At 41.4% G+C, this 25,084-nt stretch overlaps 1 long non-coding RNA gene across 1 annotated transcript; it reads right to left on the reverse strand.

Annotated features, from left to right (window-relative positions):
• Window positions 1-1,195: 1,195 nt before the first annotated feature.
• Window positions 1,196-20,023, reverse strand: LOC121672834. The gene is made up of 2 exons (XR_006019008.1): window positions 19,830-20,023; window positions 1,196-7,647 (listed from the first exon to the last, which is right to left on the reverse strand). It is a non-coding gene; the product is annotated as an uncharacterized LOC121672834 (long non-coding RNA).
• Between the last annotated feature and the right edge of the window lie 5,061 nt (window positions 20,024-25,084).

The following is a 25,084-nucleotide window of genomic DNA, read 5'->3' on the forward strand; positions in this document are numbered from 1 at the left end:
TCAGACCTGGAAGGTCCCGCTCAGTCCCTAAGGAAAGAAGGAGGATGCTAGCTCCATTCTTTCAGAAAACCAGTCGGTTTCACATATTAACCCAAATATTGTTAATTTTGATCTGAGAACTACAAGGGTAGCTTTTTAAAAATTAATTGTCCTGACTTTAAAAGAAGAGCTAGAGCTTGAATTGGCATGCTCTTTCCAGGGCTCCAAAGACCCCATGTCTCTGCTCTGCATGGATGCTTTTTCACATCTCTTACAGGGTGAAGTGAGGAGGGGACGTGGCAGTGCAAGGGGAAGGAGATGTCATAACAGAATTTGCTCACCTTGTAAAGCAAATAAGGATGAAGAGAAGGTCTTGCACGTGGTTTCCTTGTGCAGCTTGTGTGGTCCTGGTCAAACATTAACTCATTGCTTTTGGCTGATTTCATCACAGGGATGAAGTCCAAAGGTTCCTGCAGGAGAGAGGACTGACATTCCTGATGGACTTCTGGTCTTTCTGAGGAGGGGCAGGAAGATAGTGAAGGAGGGGAAATATCCTTCTCTCTGAAAGCTGCCAGAGCATAGGGCTGGGTGTGGAATGCTCTGGGGAGTCTCAGGCAGGGGGTTTAGGCCCATGAACTCCACCACAGCTCAGTGCTGCAATCTCTAATCATCAAATCCAGATTCAAGGAGCGGCAGAAGCTCCTTAGCTGGTGCACTGGAAGAAATAACCAAGAGCAAGAACCATGCCTGCTCCTACATCCACTGGTATGAAAACCCTTGTAACATGGGAAAAATCCTGCCCTTCCAGCCCCTCAGTGGTCCCCTCAGTCCACCTGGGAGATGCCTCCCTCACTTAAGAGTTCAAGGCCCTGACCTTGGACTCTTTTGGCAGAAGGCAGCCACACAGTAGGCAGCTCCTCCTGCAAGCCTCCCAGGAGCTCTGTATCCAAGGGTGCCTCAAAGCCACAGTAAGCTCCCCTGGGAGCACCATTAAAAGTCTAGGAATTTGTGGCTTTCCAAAAACACGAGATTTACCTGGGAATCCAAACCCCCAGAGACCCTCCTGGCTGAGATCTGGGAACCGTAAGTATCATATTTTCTTATATTTGGATGACTTTAACCAGCAGAGAAGTATTTTTAAGAAAACTATCACTCTTTCAAAGATTGCCTTACCCATGGTACCGTACCCACCAGAAGGCAAATTAAAAAGGATGAGTAACATTTTTTTAGTGTTTATTGAGAGTTGCCTTTATACAGGAGGGACTGGTGCTCTGATGCAGTCACAAGTGAACCCAAATAAACCCTGCTCAAGTGTCAACAAGCAATTCAACTCAATGGATTTAAATTATAACATCATTACACATCAATAATAAATTAAGACTATTGCCCAGTAGTTGCAGATAATTTAAAAAAAAATCCTTGTCAAAAGTAAAAAAAACCAAAACAACAATGCAAACACAAGAACAAGGAAACATACATAATGATGTTGCAAATAAGTTAACAGAGTAGCACACACACATAATGGTATTCCAAAAACTCGGGGTGCACTGCCAGCAATGCTAAAATTCACTGAAAGTGGTGCAGGTGAGCTGGTGCTCTGGCAGGAGGGAAAGCCCAGGCTGCCAGGGACCACATCAGCCACTGTGCTCTGCTGCTCACACCTGACTTTCCCTGGCTTTTAACTGCCTCAGCTGAAGTTGATTTGGAAGCTGCCTTTATCACTTAATACTTAATTTTGCTCATGAATTCTTACTTTTGCTTACCTCAAGTATAGCAGGGACTTGCTATCACTAAGGTAACTTGCTATCACAGGTATTGATTAAAAATCAGCCTGAAAGCACAGTTTAATATAAGCAAAATCAACTTGGCAGACAAGTGCATAAGCAAAACTGAATCAACAATTCCTTTTTCCACCAAAACAATGCTGTGTATTCAAGGATTTATATTGGTTTAACATGTGGACTAGACAGGAATAAATAAACAATTGAGCCACTGACACTTGTGCACAAAGTCTAATACACTTTGGTCCTACACAGCTGATAGCTCTCCAGACCTAGATATCTCTGATGCTGACCACAAGTGGCATCTTTGCAATTTGGATTAACGACCACCCTAAGAAATTTGGGTGAAATTGGCATTTTAAGATATGACTCAAGCCATCATGGCCACACCAGGTTTTTCAGGTAAAGAAGGACTTTGCACATTATTATCCAGACTGTCTCCTCACTGTATTGCTAAACTGCAGTAACAGCACTGCTGTTGTCAAACGGGATTCCTGCTACTGGTGTCAAATGTGGACTTGTAAGATCATGGTCACTATGGACACGTGGCCCAGGCTGACACGTGCCACATACTTTAGCAAATAATGCTAAAATTTCATCAGGTTAACCTTCTCTCTAAGGTAAGGATGACCAAACCCTCACTGGGTCAGCCTTCTGGGAGCCAGGCTGCATTAAAATTGAGCTTTGAGGAATGTCTTCACTCCCACAGCACTGGACCCTGCTGTGCAAGTGAGAAGGCAGCATTGTATGGGAGTCCCTGCCCACGTGGTGTGGACTGGCCAGGGGTTCCAGGAGGAGCAAAACTGCATGTGACCTGACCCTGTTTTAATTCCCTGTACTTGACATTATTATATATGCACTGCTTCTGAAGGTCTTGCACAACTGCAATCTCAGGCTAAGCAGCCCAGTGAGTCTCAAAAATACACATACTAAGAACCAATACCATCTCCACGCTATCCTCTCTCATAATGCCCTCACAAAGCATAGATAGTAAACAAATTTTATGGTTACCATTCCTAGCAAGATGGAAACTGTTATGAGCAAGGGTTTCAAGCTCCAATGCCAAACATGTTGCACCATGGCAGAGCATTTCTAAAAAAATTACTCACTTCTCAAAATTTAAGGCACCAAAATGAGCAAAAGTGAGGAGTTCCCACACAGCATGGTGTCTTCAGAGCTGGTACATGCAGCCTGTAGAGCTCACTTCATGAGGGCAGAACAAGCAAACTGATTACTCAGCTGCCCCTGCAAAGAGCAGGCACAGCGACAGGAGAGTTTCAGTTTAAGTCTACAAGTTAATCCAACAGCAGATGCAATCAGAAAATCCAAAACAGGAAGAGAGACGCTAATATACAGTACTGTAAGGCACTCCTACTGGGAAGGGAAAATTGGAAGGCAAATTATGAAGGAGAGAATGATTGGACTCAACCGGTTCAAAAAGCTACACAATGAGCTATGAAGCTCCAAGTCTGGCTATAGGCTCAGTACTGTGAGTAAGGACAGGGACACAGTGGAGAGAGAGGGGAGACTGGCTTGCAGCTGAGCAGCAGAAAAAAAAATGAGAAGATTGTGATGATTATTCAATTAATTTCTTTTATACAGACCAAGAGTCAGCTGCAATCCAGGCAGTGACCTTGAGAAGCCTAGGAAACTCGGTGGCTTCTGTTGCTAGAAAGCAAAATTCAACTGGGCAGCTTCCCCATTTCATTGTAAACAGACATCCTCTGCTCTTCTACAAAATCTTTCAGGACATTATCATCAATCCATTATAATACACACACTATCCTAATAATAAGAGAAGCCTTGACAAGAGGAGCTCTAGAGATACCCTGATGATTCACTCCTAACGGGGCCATCAGAGCCTGTGGAGTACTGTGAAAAACTTAAGCTCCTCACCAAAAAGTATCTTCCCTCACACCTGCCAATTCTTATCAATCCCAGCAGTGAGCTCATATTGATATGTCCCAGCCAGGATGTTTTGTCACATCATGAACCCATCATTTTCCACCACATAAGACAGACAAAATAAACCCCCCCAAAAAAATAGGAAGATTCCTACACAAGCAATACAAATTTCTCTCTTCATAGATTGATAATAAAGAAAGAGCTGCAGTTTGCATCCCCTAGGTAGGCCCATCTTCCCATTAAAGGAAAGGTAGATAGTCAGCTTAAAGAGGAAAAGACTTGAATAAGGATCTCTATAGTGCCCTAGATTAAAATAATACCAGGCTAACAAATATAAGTACCTGTAGAGTGTGAAGCTATAGTCCACTGCAGTGAAGCATCCTATTTCTACATTGGTAAGTTCTGTACAAATGCTAAAGCAGTAACTGGATAACAGATCAATTCCTCCTCAGTCAGCTATGAAAGCATCTTCTCTTTGAAGAAGACAAACAGCATATTTTATTATTGATTCACAATGAAATAGCATTGTTCCAATTTATTTCATGCGTGGGTAGGACAAGACTGGAAGTACTAATACATAATTTCACCTGGGGTGGGGGTGGGGTGCAGACAGAGTCGTGCAATCTGCAAAGACCCCAGGAACTTTACCAGCTGATGCTCATCCAGAAGGCTGCAGAGCAGAGCCACGTGCAGGCTGTGGGCTGCAGAACGGGCAGGGAGTAGCAGTGGGGACCAGCACGGAGCACTGTTAGTACAGCAGAGACAACCATGCAAGAGTACAGCGCTGTCTGAAACCCAAATCACCTGCAGAACCCCAGGCTGAGGCTCCTGCTTGCAGATGGCTCCTGCAAGAAAATCGACTGAGGGCAGAATTAAGCCTTTCATTATGCTTACAAAAATTGGTGACAGAATACTTTATCTTACCCATTCATGAGGAATAACTATTTTTAGATAGGAGCTAGGCATCCCTGAGAGGACATAATCTTTCACATTACAGCCTGCTCCTAGAGCTACTGTGAAAGTTTTCCAAAGTAGAAATGAATGTCTATTCATTTTAGGAACTAGCTGGTTTACAACAACATTGGATTTTAAAGCAAATAACATGATCTGTATTGTACAGTATCCTTCTACATAAAGCTCTGGGCACTGACAGAATATCATAACATGCTTTTGCTCTATGCTATTGGTAATGGCAGTGGTTTCAGACCCATGGCTAATTTCAGCAGTTTTGCCAACATCATACTATTTTTATCCTGTAAATCTCTGTTAGCAAAGAAACTGTTCTGTAATACCTGTACGAACCCAGAGCGACTCCCATGCTGTCTATGTTGTTATTCCAGAATTCAATTCCAGTATCCAACCACCCACATGACTGGTACTTTGGAGATAGGCCATCTGTCAAAGTAACTAATAGTTTGCAATGTCTGAACCTTGATTCCTTGTCTCCATACGGTTTTTGACAGTGCACTCAAGCAGCCTTCTCTAAGCTGAGCTGGACATGAACAGCACTGTGAGGTATCATAAATACCAGAGCATGGTGATATGAAAACACCACCATTTTTTCTTTAATGACCTAACATTATGTCTACAGATAATTCAAAATAGTATCTGCCAGATTCTGACACTTTCAGAGCTACTGGCTTTGCCACAGGAGTAATTGTAGTGACACAAGCTGAACAACATGGGAGCGTTCTGTTTATTCAGCCAGTACCAGTGCAGTTCCTGTTTGCCTGACTAATTCTACAATACTTCCCCAGTGTTTGCATTTCTGAACACACAGGGAATTCTTTGCATGGGAATGGATTTGCAAGGAACATTATACCTTTAAGGGTGATAGCCAAAAGCAACTCATTTCACATGAGGAACAGTGAGCTGAGACAGAGACACCACTGTGTATGGGAAGTATTAATTTTAGTGACAAAGGTTCATGATTCATCAAGTTTATTAAGTATGGGAATCCCTACAGCACTTTGCCAAGAACATGGAAAAACCCTCACTTCCTTCTAAAGAATCCCAATGAAAGAAGGATTTCTGGAAAGGAAAGGCACTGGTTGTCTAATGTATACAGATATAAACATGCTTCTATGTATATAGTAGTTGCACTCAAATTTGAGAAAGCTCAGATTAAGTTACTTTTTCTTTGACTGGCAGCTGGAAAAGGTAACCACTTACATTCCAGTACAAGGCAACTCATTGTAGCATTTTACCTTTTAATGTAAGCATGATGTACCCTGTTCTTTTATTTAAAATACTTCAGCAATTAGTGAGATGCTTCGACAATCAAAACTGCTTTCTGCCTTGAATACAACAGTCTGCAGATTATATACGAAGCAAAAATCAGTATTCTGTATTTTCACAAACCTATGTGAAAGGAGAGGAAAAAGACACATGCAACTGGCATTATTCTCCTGAAACCATTATTTGCTTTCTGTATATAGATGTGTGTGTGTATACATATATGAATGCTTTCATATGTATGTAATACACATATCACTGCAGGGGGTGAAAAAGAGTTAAGAATGTGAAATGGGGGAAGACAATCTAACTGCTCATTGAAGGTGAACTCGCCATGAATTAAACATACTGCCAGTAACGACACACACCTCCCCAGTTAAATCCATCATGTACTTTCCTTTACAAAATAATTTACTGTGTTTAATACTTCCCTGTGTTCCAGGTGTGTGCAGCAGAATCATACCTCGAGGAACTTCACTCTCCACCATGGAAGAAGTCATTACAGAACTATAAATGCCTTGGAGCTCAAAGAGAATGCAGGACACAAGTTGCACATGAAAACAGCAAACTAGTGTTTCACAATTTTGGAGGTACTTTCTAACTAAAATGGGCAAGACCACTTTCCTGACTATCAGTTTAACAGGCTCAGATTAGAAAAACATTTAAAGTAAACTTCATGAAATAAAAAGAAAACCAATGTGAACATTTAAAATGCCTTAAAGTTTCAGACTGGAAGGAGGAGAACCAACATCACGTTACTACGGATGAGGACACGGCCTCCCATAAATCAAGAGTGACCAGTGTAAATCTCAACGGACTTCAGTGACAGAGCTGAACTGATATTCCCAGCCTGAACAAAAAGAATAGCAAGTCCCATGCTTATCTGAATATGAAGTAGTTCACTGGGGTGGTTATAAATGTATAAACATAACTGAAGGAATTATTCTGCATCTTACGTTTGTAAGCACCCCGAGTAAAGTTTGATCGGAGATCCTTTCTCCTTGGCAAGGAGATCCTCTAAAATGTAAATGTACTGATCCTTTAAGATAGTTCTCTGAAAACATGAGGAAATGGAACCACATGCCCATAACAGAAGGGGACAGTGGATTTAAATTAATTCCTGCTCTATTGGGTTCTGTGAAACACCTCACCAGAACCCCTGCCAAGGCTACTAATAAATAAATAATACACATAAATAAGTAGATGATTCATCAATTCTAAATGAACAACATAAAAAATAATGCAGTCATGGCAGCAAGTATTTTCTGCCTTGAGATAAAGTCTTCTCCAGAGGTGGAAAAGAAAGTTGGGTACTTAATTAGCTAGACCTAAAGCATTTCACGTAAACCACATTTTGTATGAGAGCTAACGGCTGGACTTCAGTGCAGTTCAGCCATTGGTATTTCAAAGCCAACAAGGCTTTATGGCCACTTTGGCAGCTCTTGTTCACAGATGAGGAAGGTCAGGTAGTATTTTTCAAAAAAATTTCTGCCTGTCTAAGCTGAGAATTTGCTTGAGCTGGCAGCTGGGAGAGGGATTCTCTTCAGGCTGGCCACTGCCTCAAGGAACTCATGTGTTCTGATACGACAATTCAAACATGTTGCAAGACTCTTCAAAGTTCTCGTCCATATTCAGCTGCCTCCAGAAGGATTTCTGCTTCTTCTGCAATTCTTTACGCACACACCTGGGGCATGGTACAGCCTTCACTTTGCACTCAGAGTGGAAGACAGCACCACAGCTTTCACACCTGCAAACACAAATCAGTGTCAAAATTGAATCACAAAATAGGACCAGAGCATGCAACAGGCTTCACGTGGGCTGAGGGCAGTAGGTATGCCTTGAAATCATTCTGGGAGCTCAAAGAGCATTATGCTTCATAAGAGTGGCATTGTAAAATACACTGGCATGCCCACACCTCTGCTGGTGTAAAGCTACTCAGGACCACTAAAATAAGTTGACTTGCATCCATTTTGCAGTTGCTAAGAATCTGTCCCAGCACTTCTACTTCACAAACAAATTTTTAGAAGGATTAAAACTTACCTTCTTAGTAACTAGTATTCAGGTCTATCACTGAAAAGACATCAACTTTGTTTTATGAAAGACAAGTCTTGCTTTGATTTGTAAATGAGGAGTAACAATATTATTTTCCAATACGGTATATTTTAGCATTTGCAGAAACGGAGTCTGTGATTTGCAACAGTCATGATATGACATATTCCTCACTGAAGCTCCAGTGGTCAGCTGTTCTGGAAAGAGTAAAGAACAGTCCACTGCAACAGCAGGAGAAGCTGTCATTTCACAAAGTGGAAAATGATACAGAAGTAGGTGATATTGTCTGCTCTGTGTCCTGTGGAAGACTGGACTAGATCAACACAACTGATCTATGTTGATCAATTGATCAACACACTGAGCTATGCTTCTGGCATTCAAAGCTGTGCTATTCTGTTCTCGAATGTGACATTAAGACTTCAAACAAATCAACTGCTCAAACAAGATGACACGTTTACTTTCAGGGCACTGTGAGGCAATGAACTTAATGTCACAGCAGATCAAGCCCCAGTTGCAGATGGAAGTTGAGCAATGAAGTATCTGGAAATCCTGAGTGGGCTACAACTAAACAATTGGACATTCTCAGCTTTTCAATGCAAATAACTATCTGTAGTGATGAGTTAAGTTGCTACAGCTTTGTAACCAAAGGAAAAAGTAAAAGGAGGACTGTCAGAGGTGAAACGTCTTAGATTTCAGTTGGATAATCAAATAATAAAAGCAACAAAACATCAAACTTTAGAGCAATTCTGAAACTCAAATAAGGGATTTCTGGTCACCCTTGGTGATTCTGTAAGACATCTTGAAATGCCTTGCACTTTTTTTCCCCTTTCTTGTAGCTATTGTATATGAGAGTCCAAGTGTCCATTGTTATAACTTTAGTGGGGTTTTTTGTTGGTTTGCTTTGAACCTATTTTTCATAGAAGTAAGGTTCTTGTCTTCAAGACTGTGAAGAAAAATTGAAACCATGAAGAAACCCCCAAAAATTGAGAAGCCATAATGCCAACTGCAGTATTGGGCATGTGGTTTGACAATACTGAGAGAAGTCCATAAGCTAACAGAACCTGTTAGCTTATCAGATCCATCTCACCTGTAACTTTTAAAAAAACTGTTCATGGTCTGGCTGCACTTGAAGTTTTATGCATGGGTCCAAACACAGCCTAAATTTTAGTAACTGCAGAGCTTTGAGAAGGCTGTGCAGAGATTTAAGGAGGCACATTTCTAACTAGCATAAACTGATAACTCAAATATGAGTAAGAAAAGGAAGGTGAATGAGGCTAAGTATAAAGCACTGTATCTACTGGCTTCCATGCTCTCTTGCAGTAAAACTTGACTGTTGTATTTCTCAGTCCAGCTACAGAGTCTAAATCTGGTTTTGAATCAAGAAACCAGCTCGCACAGAGCCATTTACAATTTCTGAGCTCAGAGAGTGTGTGTTATTGCCCTTATTCACTGAAGCACATGAACACATGCTTAGGACTCATATCCCAGTGATTTCTTTGCGATTAACGATCTGCCTTCCATTAAGTGTGCTTACGTGCTTTGGGGTTGGGATCTCCACAAACAGACACACTAATGGGCAAAGAAGAGACAGAAGATAGCAGTGTCTTTAAAACTTTACACCACTCTGAACTGACACTAATGGCGATTTTATCAAGCTAATTCTCCCTTGTTAGTCAGCAGTTTACAGTGCCCTGGAAGTTGCTAGAGGGTAATGATTGATGAGGAGTGTAATTTTGAGCTCTCGCATCGCCACTCCCTATGCTAGCCCAATATTTCTCTACAGCAGGCATGGAAATGACAAAACCTATCAGAAGTTGCTGCTGAAATGGATTGAGCAGGATGAGAGAGGAGCCAGCACACCTGCTCTCTCAAGTCAAAGGCAATCAGCAGAGCAAACAAAGACTGATGGTGTTCAAATTAATATGAATTCATTTTTCAGAAATAAGCTCAGTGGAAAAGATTAACAAACATTTTTCCCATCGTTCAGAATCAAAACAGAGAGAAAAACTGTCTGAACTGTTATTCATTAGAGCTGGTGCAGTAGCTGAAGCTCTGCCCAGGACCCCACACTGTCAGGCACTAAGCAGAGGCAGAGCAGCCAGCCAGCCAGCCCTGACCTCACAGTCACTGCACCGGCACCCACTGCTGCCATGGTTGGTCCATTCTGGTGCCCCCACCCCTGATTGCTGCTCTGAAGACTTATTTTCTGCCTTCTCTGGTGAAGGCTGAGCCCAGCCAAGGGGTGCAGATGACAACAAAGCAGCAGCCTGGAGGAACGGTGCTCTGACTTGGAGAACAAAGCTGCCTCTAGCTCTGCACAGGAACAAGTAGAGAGGACACCCGTATCAGCCTTCACTGCATGCTTGTGTCCCCCTCACCAACAAAAAAAGTCACCAGGGCAGGGGGGCAATGTTGATCTTGCTCTGCTTTTGTGCCAACTGGCAAGTTACTCTTTTTAAAGTGGTGGAGCTATACAACCCCAAGCCACCTACACAGCTTTATTTTTCCTCATATCAAATACAGTCAGTCTTAACTGCCCCTGGAATGCCGACTGGTTGACCATTTCTAATCTCACTGCGAGAAATTCTCCAGTGATACCAAAAACTGCACCAACATTATATTCCTTTTTAGAGTATTACAAACAGATTGCTTCCTAGATAATCTTGAGATCGAATTTTATCTCCATATGTGAATTTCATGGGGTTTTTTGTTGTTTTCAAGCCTCAATATATATAAAAATTATTTTATTTCTCTGGAGGAATAAAATATATTTTGTAGCCTATAAAAGGCTCACTTAATAGTTCACTACACTTACTTATCTTTTCCTTAACCCTTGTTGTTGTCATAGGTAATTCACAATTCAGGTGCTATTTCTGAATCCTGACTTATTCTTTGTCTAGAGGCCAAGAAGTCCCTACATCCTTTGTGAGAATGCTATTCACCACTGATAATAAGCTGATGAGCCCATAGCCATTCAGGCCTTTCATGTTTCCTTCTTTAATGAATGATATTGTGACACTGCACATTAATAGCATCTTGCTATTTTTCAATCCGTATTTGAAGACTTAGTGAACAGTGCATGTTGTTTTCACGCAGACTTGTAGTCTTCTAAGAAGGCAGCTGAAATAGCTTCCTCTCTATTTTGGTGTTTTCTCTTTTTTTCCCCTCTTTCCCGACCTAACTCAGTTTCTGTTGAGACTTTAGGGGGTGTTTTATGTTTTAAGGAAGTTTTACTTGTGCAGAGTAAAAAAAAAATGCAGAGAATTATTCAATCCTCTAAACAATTTCTATTGCACTGGGAAGTGTAAGAGAAAGGGCAAAGCTCTCCACAGCCAGACAGGCATTATAATGCTCTTATTATTATCATTACTAGTTACAAAAGAAAAGCCTTTCTACATTAAAAGCATATAATCATTCCTTGTATGCTGAGAAAATGCCAATGTTAGTATCTCCCATTAAGTCTGGGCATTTGAAACATATCAATATTTAGTAAATTGTAAATTTTGGCATGTTCTTCTCATGCTTCCCACCTATTTTTCACAGGATTATGGCTCAAGTAATTCTAGATGCTGCATGACCAATTGATTATGCTCATGTTTCTCCTCTGTACTGCACCATCTTTAAGTGCCCCTGAGCAGGATCAGGTGCCCGAAGTGGTGGGTACAACACAAAGAGGCCTCAAAGACCTTTCACCTTAAACAGACAAAGCAGGGGTGATCAACAGGTGGCCCAGGATGTCATCTGACAGACAGGGTTTTTGTCTTCTAGGAACCTTACTGGCTGACAGACTTACCAGTGGGACTGTGTCGGGAAAAAGCTGCTGGAACCAACAAGGTTTATTAGGATGCCTTCAGTCCCATGCACATGGGCTGTACCTAACTGGCTGTACCAGGTATACCACCATTCCCACCTCACAACGGGAAGCAAGAGGTGAACTGGCTTGGCTCAAGGTCAGCCAGGGGCTCCTAGCAGACCTGAGAAGGGCAAAGAGCTCCCCTGTCTCACTGCAGTGCCATATTCACCCACCACCCCTTCTTTTGTAATTTTATATATTAGCTTTCATTTTTTCATTTAAAAAATTCACTTCCCTTGTGCCAGACCTTGCACACATTTGGTCAAGTGAGTAATCCCTTGAAATGAACTTCAGCACGGATTGATTTAGGGCCAAACCCTTCACTGACTAAACTCTTCAATATCTTCTTTCCCACCATGCAGAGTAAAAACAGGATTAAATGAGGTTGTTCATTATGTTTTCCTTAGATGATGCTAAACCTTCACCAAGCATCCAAAACACTAAATCACCTGTAACTTGCCTATTAAAAAACTCAGAAGAGCAAACCACACTAGCTGAAGTAAGCATTGCCTGGGGATTCCAGCATGATTACCATCCCACACTACACATACCTGCCTGTCTGCAAGTATTTCTGAATTGCTCAGCTGTGACTATCACAGACGGGCCCTTCAAAAATCTGAGCCTTTAGCAGAACACAAAGAAAAGGAAAAAGGACTAGCCTGTGTTCACTTACAACACAAAAAAAGCCCCAAAGGCAATCAATGCCTGACACACACGTGCAGCAATATTATTCCAGTTGCCTAGAAACCAATGCAAGGAGCCTGCCTAGGGAGGGATGCCCACATAGTAAATGAATGGAAGAAAGCTGGCACTAACATGACATTGATTTGTCCCTATAAGGAGCTTGTTAAGGTAATACCTTGTATGACAGACACGGCCTCTACTAGACATAGCTACGGGGTTTTTTATATACTGTACTTAAAAACTGTTAATACTTTTCAGACTTGGTTTTGAAAACTTTGCCTCTGAAGCAGAAAACAAAGAAGAGCCCACTACCCAGTCCCTCAAGTTATTATATATCTGAAATTCACTCTAAATTATTAATTCAGTGTTCAGGGAACTGGTCGTGATTCAAAGCACAGTCATAGTTTTCCTTTCCATCCACCTGCTCATCAGAAAGGGGTCACCCCTGATAAGCCAGCAGAGCCTGAAGACACTCCTTGTTTATAATGGCATGACTGGGTCCCGGGCTGGCCCCGGAGGGTACAGAAACAACAGAAAGCAGCTGATGTGCTGGGGGAACCAACGCAGAGGGATGAGCTGCTTAGAGAGGGCAGCCAGCAAGGGGTGTACAGTGACCACCAGACTGCACTGGTGGGACTCACCAAGTACAGCACCCATGGCTTGCACCTCCAGAGCAGCTGCAGGGACCAGTCTAAACACACATGGTGTCTGTGAACACCACCACCCCTGCTGCTCTAGTAATGCCACCCCAGGATGGCCAAAGGACACACCACCCAGCATGAAAACTGCTGGACCGGGGTCTGTTCCCTTTTATGCAGCATGGGCTAGACTGAGATGCTGAAGAAGCACTGAAGAAGCAGGGAAGATGGGTGAATAAACCCCCATCCTGGCTCACCCATCTGTGCCATCTCATGCCCCTCATCCTGTCATGCCAGCACCCACTGCCAAGGTCAACTGCATCCAGCAGATGTGCAAAGTGCTCAGAGATATTAAAGCCTCACAAGTGAGGGGAAAAGTGGGAAGCTCTGGAGGGGAGGGAAAACCACCAGTGCTGCTCCAGGGAAGGGGAGCTTCAGTGTCAACTCTTCCATTGTTACATCCAGAGAAATGGCAAAGCAGGCCTTCATTTTGGGTGCTCACAGAACAACTTGCTACAGGCCAGGGCTGAACAAGAACAGCTTGATTTAACTACCTGCTCTCCTTCTACAGGGGTGTGCACAGGCTGAGATATTGCACTGGACATAGCAGCAGGAGCAATGGGATCCTGCAGCTCCCAGAGCCCTCTTGGCAAAGCTGTGTCACTCCTGATTATGGAGGGAAGCCTGTCCTCAGCTTCTTCCCAGCTGTGGGTTCAGGGATTTATGCTATATTATCTACATATATTTCCATACTTGCATCCAAGCAGGAGAACTAAGGACTGACTATTGACCTCAGTACTGTGCTCTGCGAGTTAAGCTCAGAGATATCCCAAGCCAAGTAATGTGACCTGTAAACAGCAGTTCCTAAGAAATCAGTGAAGGGACACTAAAATCAGTATTAAAACTTTTAATTTGAAACTCATGAGATTACACGTCCGCCAGTGGAGTTGAGTTACTCTGGAGCACAGAAAAGCCCTACACATGATAGATCCATTACTTGAAAAGCACTGGAGAGGCTGAAATGCCACAGAAATTCAGGTGTTTACATTGCTCAGGCACATATCCTCTGCCTCCACAACTGCCACACCACAAACTGCACTGCACCCCTCTACCTCTCCTATTATTAACAAACTGTATTCACAAAGTGGGGGTTGAAGATTTAAAAGCAGAGTCTGGCAATACTACTAACAGTAATATTAACATATTGCCCTCCACTATTATAATTTGATTCTATCACTTTGTATTTTTCTGTAAGTCTCAAGTCCAAAAATCCTGTGACTAAGCCAGGATTTTGCTTTTCATAAAAGAAAACACTTTACAACTCTGCATTAAGGTTGAAGACATGCCTACCTGGATCCAAGGTGGAAGAAAGAAACTTAACATTTAAAGAAGTAAAGTACATATATAAACAACAAATTCGTAAGGTGATCTTAGAATTTCTGAGCACTTAAGAGTTGACAGTGTTGGCTTTAATGGGCTAAAAAGCTTCAAGGAACCATATTTGGGAGACAGAGAAGTCTATCTTGCATGAGAAAGAAGAAGAAAGAATTAAAAGGTCTTGACTGGCAAGTTGGAAATATCTAGAGTGAAAAAGAAGGCACAGTAAGGAAGCTGCAAAATAGAAAGTGTAAGCAAGATAGTTGCCATGTCCAGCCAGCAGGGAAGAGCACAAGGCAACACTGCAGAGACTTTCCTACTTGCAGTAAGTATCTGCCTTTAGGCTGAACATTCTAGTTAAAAACCACTCTGACAGGAGGCAAGTAAAACCGACCTTTAAAGCTAATTCAGTTGCAAAAGACAATACTTGATGGAAAAGCTGGTATATTTGATTGTTTTCTTTTTACATAAACAAACAAAAATAAGACAATCTGGGCCAGAAGATTTTGATCAGTTTTGACAGATTCAATAAATTAAATTACCAAGAGAACTTAACATCTACTCAGGTGCCCACACTTCCTCAGAGAAGTGCTGAGCAGATCACTTCAGAGTGCTTTGAACTAGCTATCAGCATCCGATAAGCTAAGCTCTTTCAAAAATTAGGTACTAAACTACTGGCACAACTCAGATGAGCCTGGGTTGGGGAGAGGCTTTCTAGCATAAGACAAACCAATCAAAGCAAGAGGGAAAATTATGTACTTTGAGTGATGCCTTTGACCTGTGCCAAGTTATTTCCTGCAAATGCTGTACAGTACATATTTCAGTCTCTCCACCTAGTATCTATCTTTAACGTTCTCCCAAATGCTCAAAGTTGCATTTGCCCAGTGACACAGCATCCATAACACAGTAAGCCACAACCTTGCAAAGACTCTGGCATGCATAGCCCCAGAGCCTTTATTAAGACTTGTCACTATGTGCAAAGTACATTCACAGGTCTTATCAGGATGGTGGCCAAAGATTATGGAGGCATCCAAGCTGGTTGATATAGTCAAGCCTGTTCTGTGGCAAGTCTATTTTAAACTTGGGTCTTCTGGTTTGTATCTTAAAAGGTCTACATGTCTTAACTGAGCAGCAGAACAAATTAACTTAGTAAAGTGAAAACAATTTAGCCTTGATAAATGAATATGAACACAAAAGAGCAACTCTCCATGGTTTACATACATCCACAGTCAGCGCATAAAAGGAAAGGAATGGACTAAATTGTTCTTAACAACCAAGTAACTTTACCAGCAAAACACAACAAATTTAATTGCCTGTGAAAGTAATCACTAGGATGATGACACTCAGGTAAGACCAAAACTTTATCAACTGGGTAACAGAAAATAATCTTATCATAGCCATTAATTAAATTAATGAATAGCCAATTATTAAATGCTTAATTAACTGATGGGACAGAACACACGTTTTAATGAATTATATTCTCATTCCAAAGGTAATTTTCTCAGTATTCCTTAAGATTTAAAAACTGTTAAAAATTGTTCTAAGTAATAAAACAAATACAGCCACTATTATAGGCAGCTGTGCGGCTACACAGACTTCACTTCTGTTGTTTGGTTTTTGGGGTTTTTTTTAATTTTAGGAGAAAGAAACAAAAACTCTTCCCCACATTAGTGAAGAACAAGCAAAATCAGCAACTTGAGGGGAAGTGCCTGCTTGCTAATAGGCAACGATAGCTCTAACAAGCCAATTTACAGCCAAGGATATTTAAAGTCATTGCACAACACTTGTAAATATAAAGTAAGTGATATAATATGGTAATTTTATATGTTTACTCACTAAATTTAAGCCCAGGGCAAATTTAATACAAGAAATAAAATAGGAGGTAGATGCTCAGTTTGTTTAAGTTGCCAGAGCTCCAGCAAAAGCAGAGCTGTGAGAGTTCACATTAGGTGAAAATTTGGTCCATGAAATGTGCAATTAATTCAGGAGGCTTTAAATATAGTTCTCATGATTTAAAGGCCTTCAAAAACATGGTGAAATGGTGAAATTTTGAAAGAACCCTGATTAAGTATTATATAAATACGGGTAAGACAGGTAAGAGGGAAATGAGGGACAGAAGAATCAAACTGACTGGAAGAGGCATCAAAAGGATGGGACAATTTTTAAGAAATTGTTTAACTACTGAATAACAGCTTTCATTAAGATCTGTGCAGAATGGCCACCTCCCAAGAAAAGCCAGAGAAAGGACATATCATTAGAAAGCTTATAACTTTGTGAGCCCACCCTTACATTCAAGGCAGCAAACTGTTGCGCTGTATTGTTGAGCGGGATGTAAAGAGCCTGCCAAGCACAGCCCACAGACCCACTAATTAAGTGAACTAATTGTGTTTGTTTTGGGACCGTTTGCCAACAAAGGAATGTGTCACACTGATTAGCGAGAGAAGGGTATGTAATATATGTGTATTCAAACCCTGAGGAGTGCATAACCCAGGTATTCACTCTGTTTGCCCAAGGACTGACAAAAATGACTCTCAAGCAAACAACCAGACCAAAGAGAAACTCCAGCCCTCAAGAGGGGCCCTCTTTTTCTCTCAGCTGTACCTATCTAAAGAATACCCATCCTTCATAAATTCCTGTCGAACACTGCGCCAGAAACTGCTGAGAATATTTTAGAAAGAAACAATCTCTTCACCTCAAAGCTGATCTAAGAGGCCATGAGGATGGAAAGATAACAGCCAACTGACAGCCACCTTGGAATTGTAATGGCCACTCTGACAGCTGTCACTCTTCTCTGCAAAGAGCAAAAAAAGTCAGGGAGGTAGCCAAAAAACCAAATGCCAGCTCAACACAGACATACATATATACATACACACACACACACAAAAGCAGGCTTCACTTTTCAAACATGCAGCAGAGAGCTGAAGTCTGCAAAAGCTGTCATGCACCAGCTTTTGAATATTTCTAACCTAAGAGCCCAGTTTGCTGGTAGAGTTAACAGCTCAAAAGTGAACAATCATTCAAATGCAAAAAGAAAAACATGGTCTTTGGAGTTCAGCAGCTCTTTTCTCTTTAACTCACCAGCTTCAGCCAGGGTACCTGGCAGTCCAGTACTGTGTACAGAATATGAATACTCTGCTGTAGATAGCAATTCCAGAAAACCAGGACAGAGAAAAGGGAGTTGTAGTCAATTATCTCTGTACACTGTGGACTCAGAATAGTACAACTAAATCACAAATTTGAGCTGTTTACTCAGAGCTCTGTATGACAACTGACAAGGAAAGCTGAACACATCATTAGAATTTTCAGGTGTAATTGCAAGTCTTCACATGAACCTTTTGGACTCGCCATTCCATTTGCTGCAGGTTACCCTGTACATCTCCCTATTTCTAAGTAGCCTCCTCACCTTACGCTTGTCTTTGTAGCAGTCTGTACACCTGCTTCAGAAAACTCTCGCATCTTCAAGAGATGGAAACAAACACAAAACCCCTCCACCTGGCCTTCTCCCTCATTGCTTTGGAGCTGATGGAGCTGTGTAAGCTCTTCTGTTGGCATAACTTGCCTCCAGAGCAAAAATATGGAACTGAAATAATCTGGTTAGCTCCACATAGGTGCATGTGTAGTATTGAGATGAGAAAACGAACTAGGAAGGGAAATAAAAAATGCTGGGGATAAAAACAAGGTTCGCTTATAAGGAATACAAAAGGAGTAAGCAGAATGACAAAATAAGAAAGAGAAATATTGGAGAACCTTGCATGCTGATTGTGTTTTAATTAAAACCATTAACAAAGACCACTGTCTTTGGCATGACATCAACCATAACTTCACATTTGTGAAACATGAACCAAAGTCCTTTCTGGCTTCTAATTCACATAAAAACGGGCTAGAGCAGCTTCTGTTGCCTTGAGCTGCTGACAAATTCTATTTGATTCCAGAAGGTTTTAAACTCTGTATTTGCAAGGTATGTCTGATCTCAGCTGAAGGGCGGGGAAACATACACCCAATAATGTTTTTGTGACCAAAAATCCCCCAGACAAATCAAATTTTAAAGTAAACTTGCCTTCCCAAATGTTCCTTCACATTCTCATTAATCTTTTGGGAGTATCTTCAATTGCCTTTTATGCAGTCTCAACAGACATCTTATGTTTTATGCCATCTTAGTCTTTCTTTTTAACTCAGCCTATCTCATCATGCACCCTAGATACATTCTTTCTTTAAAATTGTTTATAGAGCTCAGCTGTACACCTTGTTTAGCTTTTATCCACTGCTTTGTCAATACATTTTTTAGAATAAGACTCTGGAAAAACAATGTGCAAACAGTCTTTGAAACTCAGATCAGACTGAAAATCCCTTAAGAGTAATCCTTGGTTACTTGTAATTTAACATCTTTGTGCATGCAAGGGAATCAGATTCTTAACAAACCTTTTTAATCGGCTGGTCCCAATTGTTTCTGAAAGTGGGTCCTTGATTTTTTCCCCCTTTCAAATGTACACTTTAGAGAACAAATTACAATGACTGTATTCCAAACAGTCCAAAAAATACTTATCTGTGGAGGAATGATGTGCTCTCAGATATACTGTCTTTATGTTAAGGATGGAAAAAAATGTATCTCCTTTATTCAAAATCCAAGACACTACTGAAAAAGAGTAGTAACACTGCTGTGTCTGCTTTGGCTTCCTGTATTTTGCTTCTAGGTTTTCCATGTGACTCCTGTCCCTGACCTGGCATCCAGTACTCGACATGATGTGAAATAAAGTTTCTTTTGTTTAGTTTAGGACTGGCATACACTTATACTAACTTTGTAGCCACCTGAGAACAGCAATGTCATTAAAAAACCAACTTGCATACACAGGCACAGAGGAATAAGCAGATAGAGAGCAGAGCACTAGCCATAACATTTCATGGGAAAGACACTTCAGAATAGATGGTCATTGCTTTATAATGGATGATCCCAGTACATTATGGGCCCAGTGGCACCAGAGAACAGAAAGATGTCTGTGATAACTCCAGAGAAGTCATTTGGCTTTTCAGGACACTTTGCAAACTCAGAAGAACTTTGTATAAATCACACTGTGTGATGACACTGGGGACTCTTCCCTTTTTGAACAGCTATTCTGAGACTTATAGGGCTTTGGGAAGTAGCACTTCTCATTTGTTTCCGTGTCTGTTCATGGTGGCCTCCCTGGAACAGTGATCTACTCTAGCTGCCTAGAAATGTGCATTAGCAGAATCTAGTCCCTAATTCTTTAAATAAAAGGTCATGAGGCTGAGAATCCTCAAGGCTTTAACACTCAAATCAAATGTATGACTGACATTACCACATTGGAGTACCTGCTTGTAGAAATGTCCTCAAAGGGGTAAAGGATTTCTCCGTTGTTGCAAATCTCACAGATGAAACCCTTTTGGCTACAAAGGCTGCAGCTGTACACATGAGAGGTGGCAAACTTGATCACCTTCCCCAAGAAAGGAGCCAGCTTTCCTTCAATAACCTGGAATGAGAAGACAATATTGAATGAACCCCCCCTAGAAATAACCAGAATGCCCTGAAGGACTGAGATAGTATTTATTACTACAGAAATACAGCTACGTGCTGTTGGTTAAAACAATAGGAAAGTTACTTCCCAACAATTATAGCTCCATGGAAATGCAAGTGATAATAGTAGTCAATGATCCAACAATGATCTGAACATGAAAAGTAACTTACTATCACTTTGTAAGTTTCTACATGGCAATAATATAAAACATTAGTAGTCATTTTAAGTACAACAATGCATTCATACAATAAGGTACAAAGAAATAAATAGGAAAGGAGTTTAAGGCTTCCACATTATCTCTGACAGCTACAAACACTGCCTTACAGTTTTCCCTTCTTTTTACTTTTTATGCACGTATTGCAGTTTTGTTTTTGTTTCTTTTCCTCCAAAGTACAAGTTTCTTGCATGTATTTTGTGAACAGAGTCCTGGTTTTAGTCCTTTAGTAGGACTGTGGTTCCCATTGAAAACCATTCAAATATAATGTTCTGCTCCTTGCCAAAATGAGTAACTTCTTAGCTAAAGTCTTGAAGAGGAACTGTTTTTGTTGTTTTGGGTTTTTTTTACCTTTACTGCCCAGTTCTCAAATCGAGAAGTCCCAGAGAATCCTGCTAGACCATTAGAAGTGATTAGCACTCCTTGTGTTGGTGTGGAAAAAATGGCCAAGCCATATACATTAAACTGCTAATCACAACACTCATCTAAATTTGTGACTTGGAGACAATGCCCCAATAAGGGGTGCTATTCAGGCAAAATACTTTCCATTCAGATCAAACTTCTAGAGAGTTTAAGGAATTCTGCTGCTGTAGGGAATAATGAAGATGGAATAAGGCCCTAAGTGTATATTCTCCTCTCCGGGGCTTCCTGTGGTCTGAATGGCAGCTTGCCAGATTAGTGATAGAAATGTGTCATGGGATTTGATAGCAACCTCCTGTTAAAAGGAAAAAGAATGTAGTAATTGCTGACTGAAGACTTGCACAGGGTTGTGCCCTGAAACCCAAGAGTGGGGAGTTTTACACTCAAAAGAGTATCAGACTCAGTTCAGGCATCCCTTCCCCAAATACGGTAACACACCACTTGTAATTTGGGTTTAGTGTAAACAAATCTAGAGAAAGCAGAGACATCAAGGCAGAGAAGAACAACAGAGAGTCTGGAAGCAAATGCCAGGTAGTAAGGAAATAAATTTGTGTTCCAGGGCAACTTCCTGCCCACTAGCCAAGAAAGCCACTACTAACAAGTACACCTGGAAAAGGAGGTGCATGGGGAGTACTGGTGTTGATGGCATGGAATGGCATGGGCTGAAATGTGCCCCTTCTTTGCCTTCAGCTCCAGCCTGCTAACAACACCTGCAACAACAGGAAGCAGCAATGTTATTGCTACTACTGCAGATAGGACATCTGCTCATGTCAGAGGAAAAATGACGTTCCTATTGCATCCTGGTATAGGAAGATCCCCTTCAACCACAATATAAACAATGCAGAGAAGCTGCTGCATGAAATATGAAAATGAAGCCATAGTTCAAGGTAGTGATACTGCTAACCTTCTAACAGATGGTCAGAAGTTAATTTAGCACCCCTAGGCTAGGGTTTGTTTTTCACTTTGAAGGAAGAAATATTTTGCTTGCAGACTCCACAGTTACAGAGGGTCTGAAAGCCACACAAGCTGAGAGTAGGGGAAAGACACAGAAGTTGACAATATTCAATAAACAGAAGGAAAGCAAGAGTGAAGCCACCCAGCTAGTGATAAGGCTACAATCACCCTCCAAAAACTCACTTTAGGCACTAATAGACGAAATACATGTACAAAGATAATAAATAAACCACAATGCATACAAATTTTTCAGAGAATTTTTGCGCTATAGCAGCCACCTCAGGCCACAAGTGCTCAGCTTAAAATGCCAGGCTAAAGAAACACTGCAAACAAACTCTCTAAATCTGAGCTAATGTCACTGTCATCAATGATTTAAAAGTTGAATCTCTTAAGTAACATTTTATATAATAATATATTATATATTTTATATATATATATAAAATATATTATATATACATATTATATATATAAAATATAATATATTTTATATATATATTATATATATATATAAAATAATATATAATAAACACAATCATCATAATCTATTACCTTCCTAAGCACTGAGGGAGAATTTAAGACTGTACAAGGAACAAAAGCTTTCCTGTGCTGAAGAGTTCACAACCTAAGCAAGACGCATCGAGTGGGTAGCTGCCCTGAGGAGACAGCATTATTTGTCCCTCTTTATTTATTTATTTGTATGGCTTGTTGTAGCACTGTAGTGGGTGGGCTTGTTACTCTGGCCACTGCAGACATACAAAGAAGATGGTATCTTCAAAGAGCCATGCATGCCAATTTTGCAATGTGAATTACAGGCCATTTTACTGTATTATAGAAGGAAGACAAAATGCAGCATCAAATCGATGTTATCACTGGTTTTAGCATCTGTAAATTTTGTGTTATTTTGTTTCATCAGAGACCTCAAGGCTCTGTGCACAGGATGGTTTTTCCTTGCAGTCTTCTCTCATTCTTGTTTGCAGCTAATAAGAATAAAATCCTCATCTCCATTTATGCTAGGCAAGCAGAAAGGAAGACTTCTACTTGCTGTCCCAAGTCTACTTGCTGTCTACTCACTGTTTTGTGGTAACAGTTCTGCAGTGAGTGTTTTATGGCTTGGGAAAAAGAGCACAGAACATGTAATCAAAGGTGTCAAAACTTCCCCTGTGACGGCCAGAGGTCCAGAGTCAGTCAGTTTAGACACCCCAGAACCATGATGGAAGAGTCCCAGGATGTTCCCAGTTGATGCTAGAATCTGATTTTGAGTTTCAAGGAAACACAACTGATTAAAGAATAGAAGTGCGATAGTCAAATGTAATGCATTATCCAGGTATCATGGAAATTATGGGAGGAAAAGGAAGACCTCAAGAGGCTGTCTTAGCAGAGCCACTAATATTTATATCACTCTTTACAGCTCTATCTGTTCCTAAAGCCTTTCAGTGATGAAGACTTCACAGCCCCCATGCAGTCTAATCCAGCACACGTCTGTTCTCACTGCTGGAGTCGCTCCTAAGCTTTGACCTGAACCTTTCCTAAGAACATTTCAGTTTACAAAACAGAGCAACTGTGAAATTACACACTACAAGCTGCAGAAAAGTACATCACATTTCAGAAGTGTGGCAATTTAGCACAAAAACTAAGTTAAGAGTATGCCAAAGGAACAGAAACCAAAATTTTCACCCTTGACTTATCCCTTTAACATAGGGGATGTCTCAGCACACACTTGGCAAAGGCTTAAAAATATATTCCTGTCTGTTAAAAAGAAAAAAGCAACAAGCTTAAAACAAATTAAAATTTTGCTGAGTTCAGATTCTCTTCTACCTGCAGCACACATAAAGAGCAAAGTCTGTTTTCTAATCCAAATTCTTTGCAAAGCAAGCAATTGTTTAAATGGTCAAAACTATGGGTGAGAGGTGATTAATGATGGCTTCCCAGTCAGCAATTGACAGAGGGTACAATGCAGCTTTTTCTTCCTTAACTGGTCAAGGACTCCATCCCAACATCATTGTGGACACAGAGCCAGGCTGTACCCAGAATATACTGGTGTACCCTACTTGGTGACAACAGAAGGAAAACAGTTGTGTCCAGAGGTCCAAAGCAAGTTGTGTCCCTGAACAACCCCAGTGCTCAGATGAGAATCACTGTTCATCTCTCTGGATCAGGAAAATCATTTCTCTAAGCTTCCACAAGACAGAAAGCCATGGCTTTGCACAGAGCAGCTCCTGTGTGTGTCACGTTAACATGTGCATACATAAAAGCCAGGCCCTGCCCTCAAAGCACTTACAGCTTAAACCAACAAAGCAAACACTGCTTTTTACAGTAACTGCCACATATCTCCCACCTGAAATGGGACAAGCTGCATTTTGGATGAGCCTCCCATACAGGCTCCCTGCCCACACTGCAGAGAGCATCCCTCTGGCCAGAGTTTGGCTGCAGGTGCCACGGCTGCCAGGGAAGGGAGAGGAGAAGCCAGGAAATCCAGCATGAGCAGCTACATGCCCCACTGCCCAGCCTCCTGCACCTGGCTTGGGAAAGCACAAGCTGTACTGGAAAGCAAGAGGGGAAGGCAGAGACTTGTCTGCAGCAATGGGAGAAACAAAAGGGGTACACAGTATCTGAACACGTGCTGGAAGGGTGGTGACACAATTATTTTAGATGATTTCTGAAACAGAGGCTTCTCATACAAGTCAAAGCTATGAATAAAGGTAACTCAAACTTTCTTCTTGGTATATCTTTGTGCTACTGTTCAGTTGGGGAGCAGTATAATTCTGAAGAAAGAGTTGCTCAGAATGAGTGAGGTGAGGGGGAAATACAGGGACTGCCAAACACCAGCAGACAAACCAGTGCTGGCAAAGGCTGCGAGAGTCTTGTGCAGTGGGAAGACAGGACACACGCACTGCGTTATGTGTTTCCTGACTCACCAGGAAGACAGAAGATAAAAGGCAGTGGTGGCTATGGTGCAAGTTGAAGTCCCTTTGGATATATCACATTAATATGATTATGAGGGCAATGTGTGATCAGTCAAAGTTTAACTATGTGTCAGGAGGGCTGCTGGCCCCCAGAAGTTTCCTGATCCTTCTATTCAAAGACTGGAAGCTACTCATAGTTCCCTCGCTCTATCAAGGTGATGTTTTCACAAACAAATGGGCAGCCAGCTCTCCCAGAGAACAAGAACTGTAAAGGCCATAGACCAGAGTATCCTCCAAGCCAGAGAAACCCTTCTGAGTGGCTCCCTGTGTGCACAACAGGGCTGTGGTTCACAGACAACTTTCAAAAGTAGTGGGTGTTTCCCAGGGGCCTCTGACTGGTGTCCCTGTGTCCGACCTTCACAACGCATTTCTGAGCCCACAACACTGCCCTGCACTGGAGGAGAGGAGGTCCCCTCATCTTGACACAGGCTGAGTTACAGCTCTGTCCTGACCCTCATCCCAGCTCCCTGGGCCGAGCACAGTGCTGGCAGAAGTCCACCT

This window comes from Corvus kubaryi, unplaced genomic scaffold, assembly GCF_017639235.1.
Source record: "Corvus kubaryi isolate FWS band 111438036 unplaced genomic scaffold, C.kubaryi_AGA036_p1.0 64997, whole genome shotgun sequence".
Taxonomy (NCBI): Eukaryota; Metazoa; Chordata; class Aves; order Passeriformes; family Corvidae; genus Corvus; species Corvus kubaryi.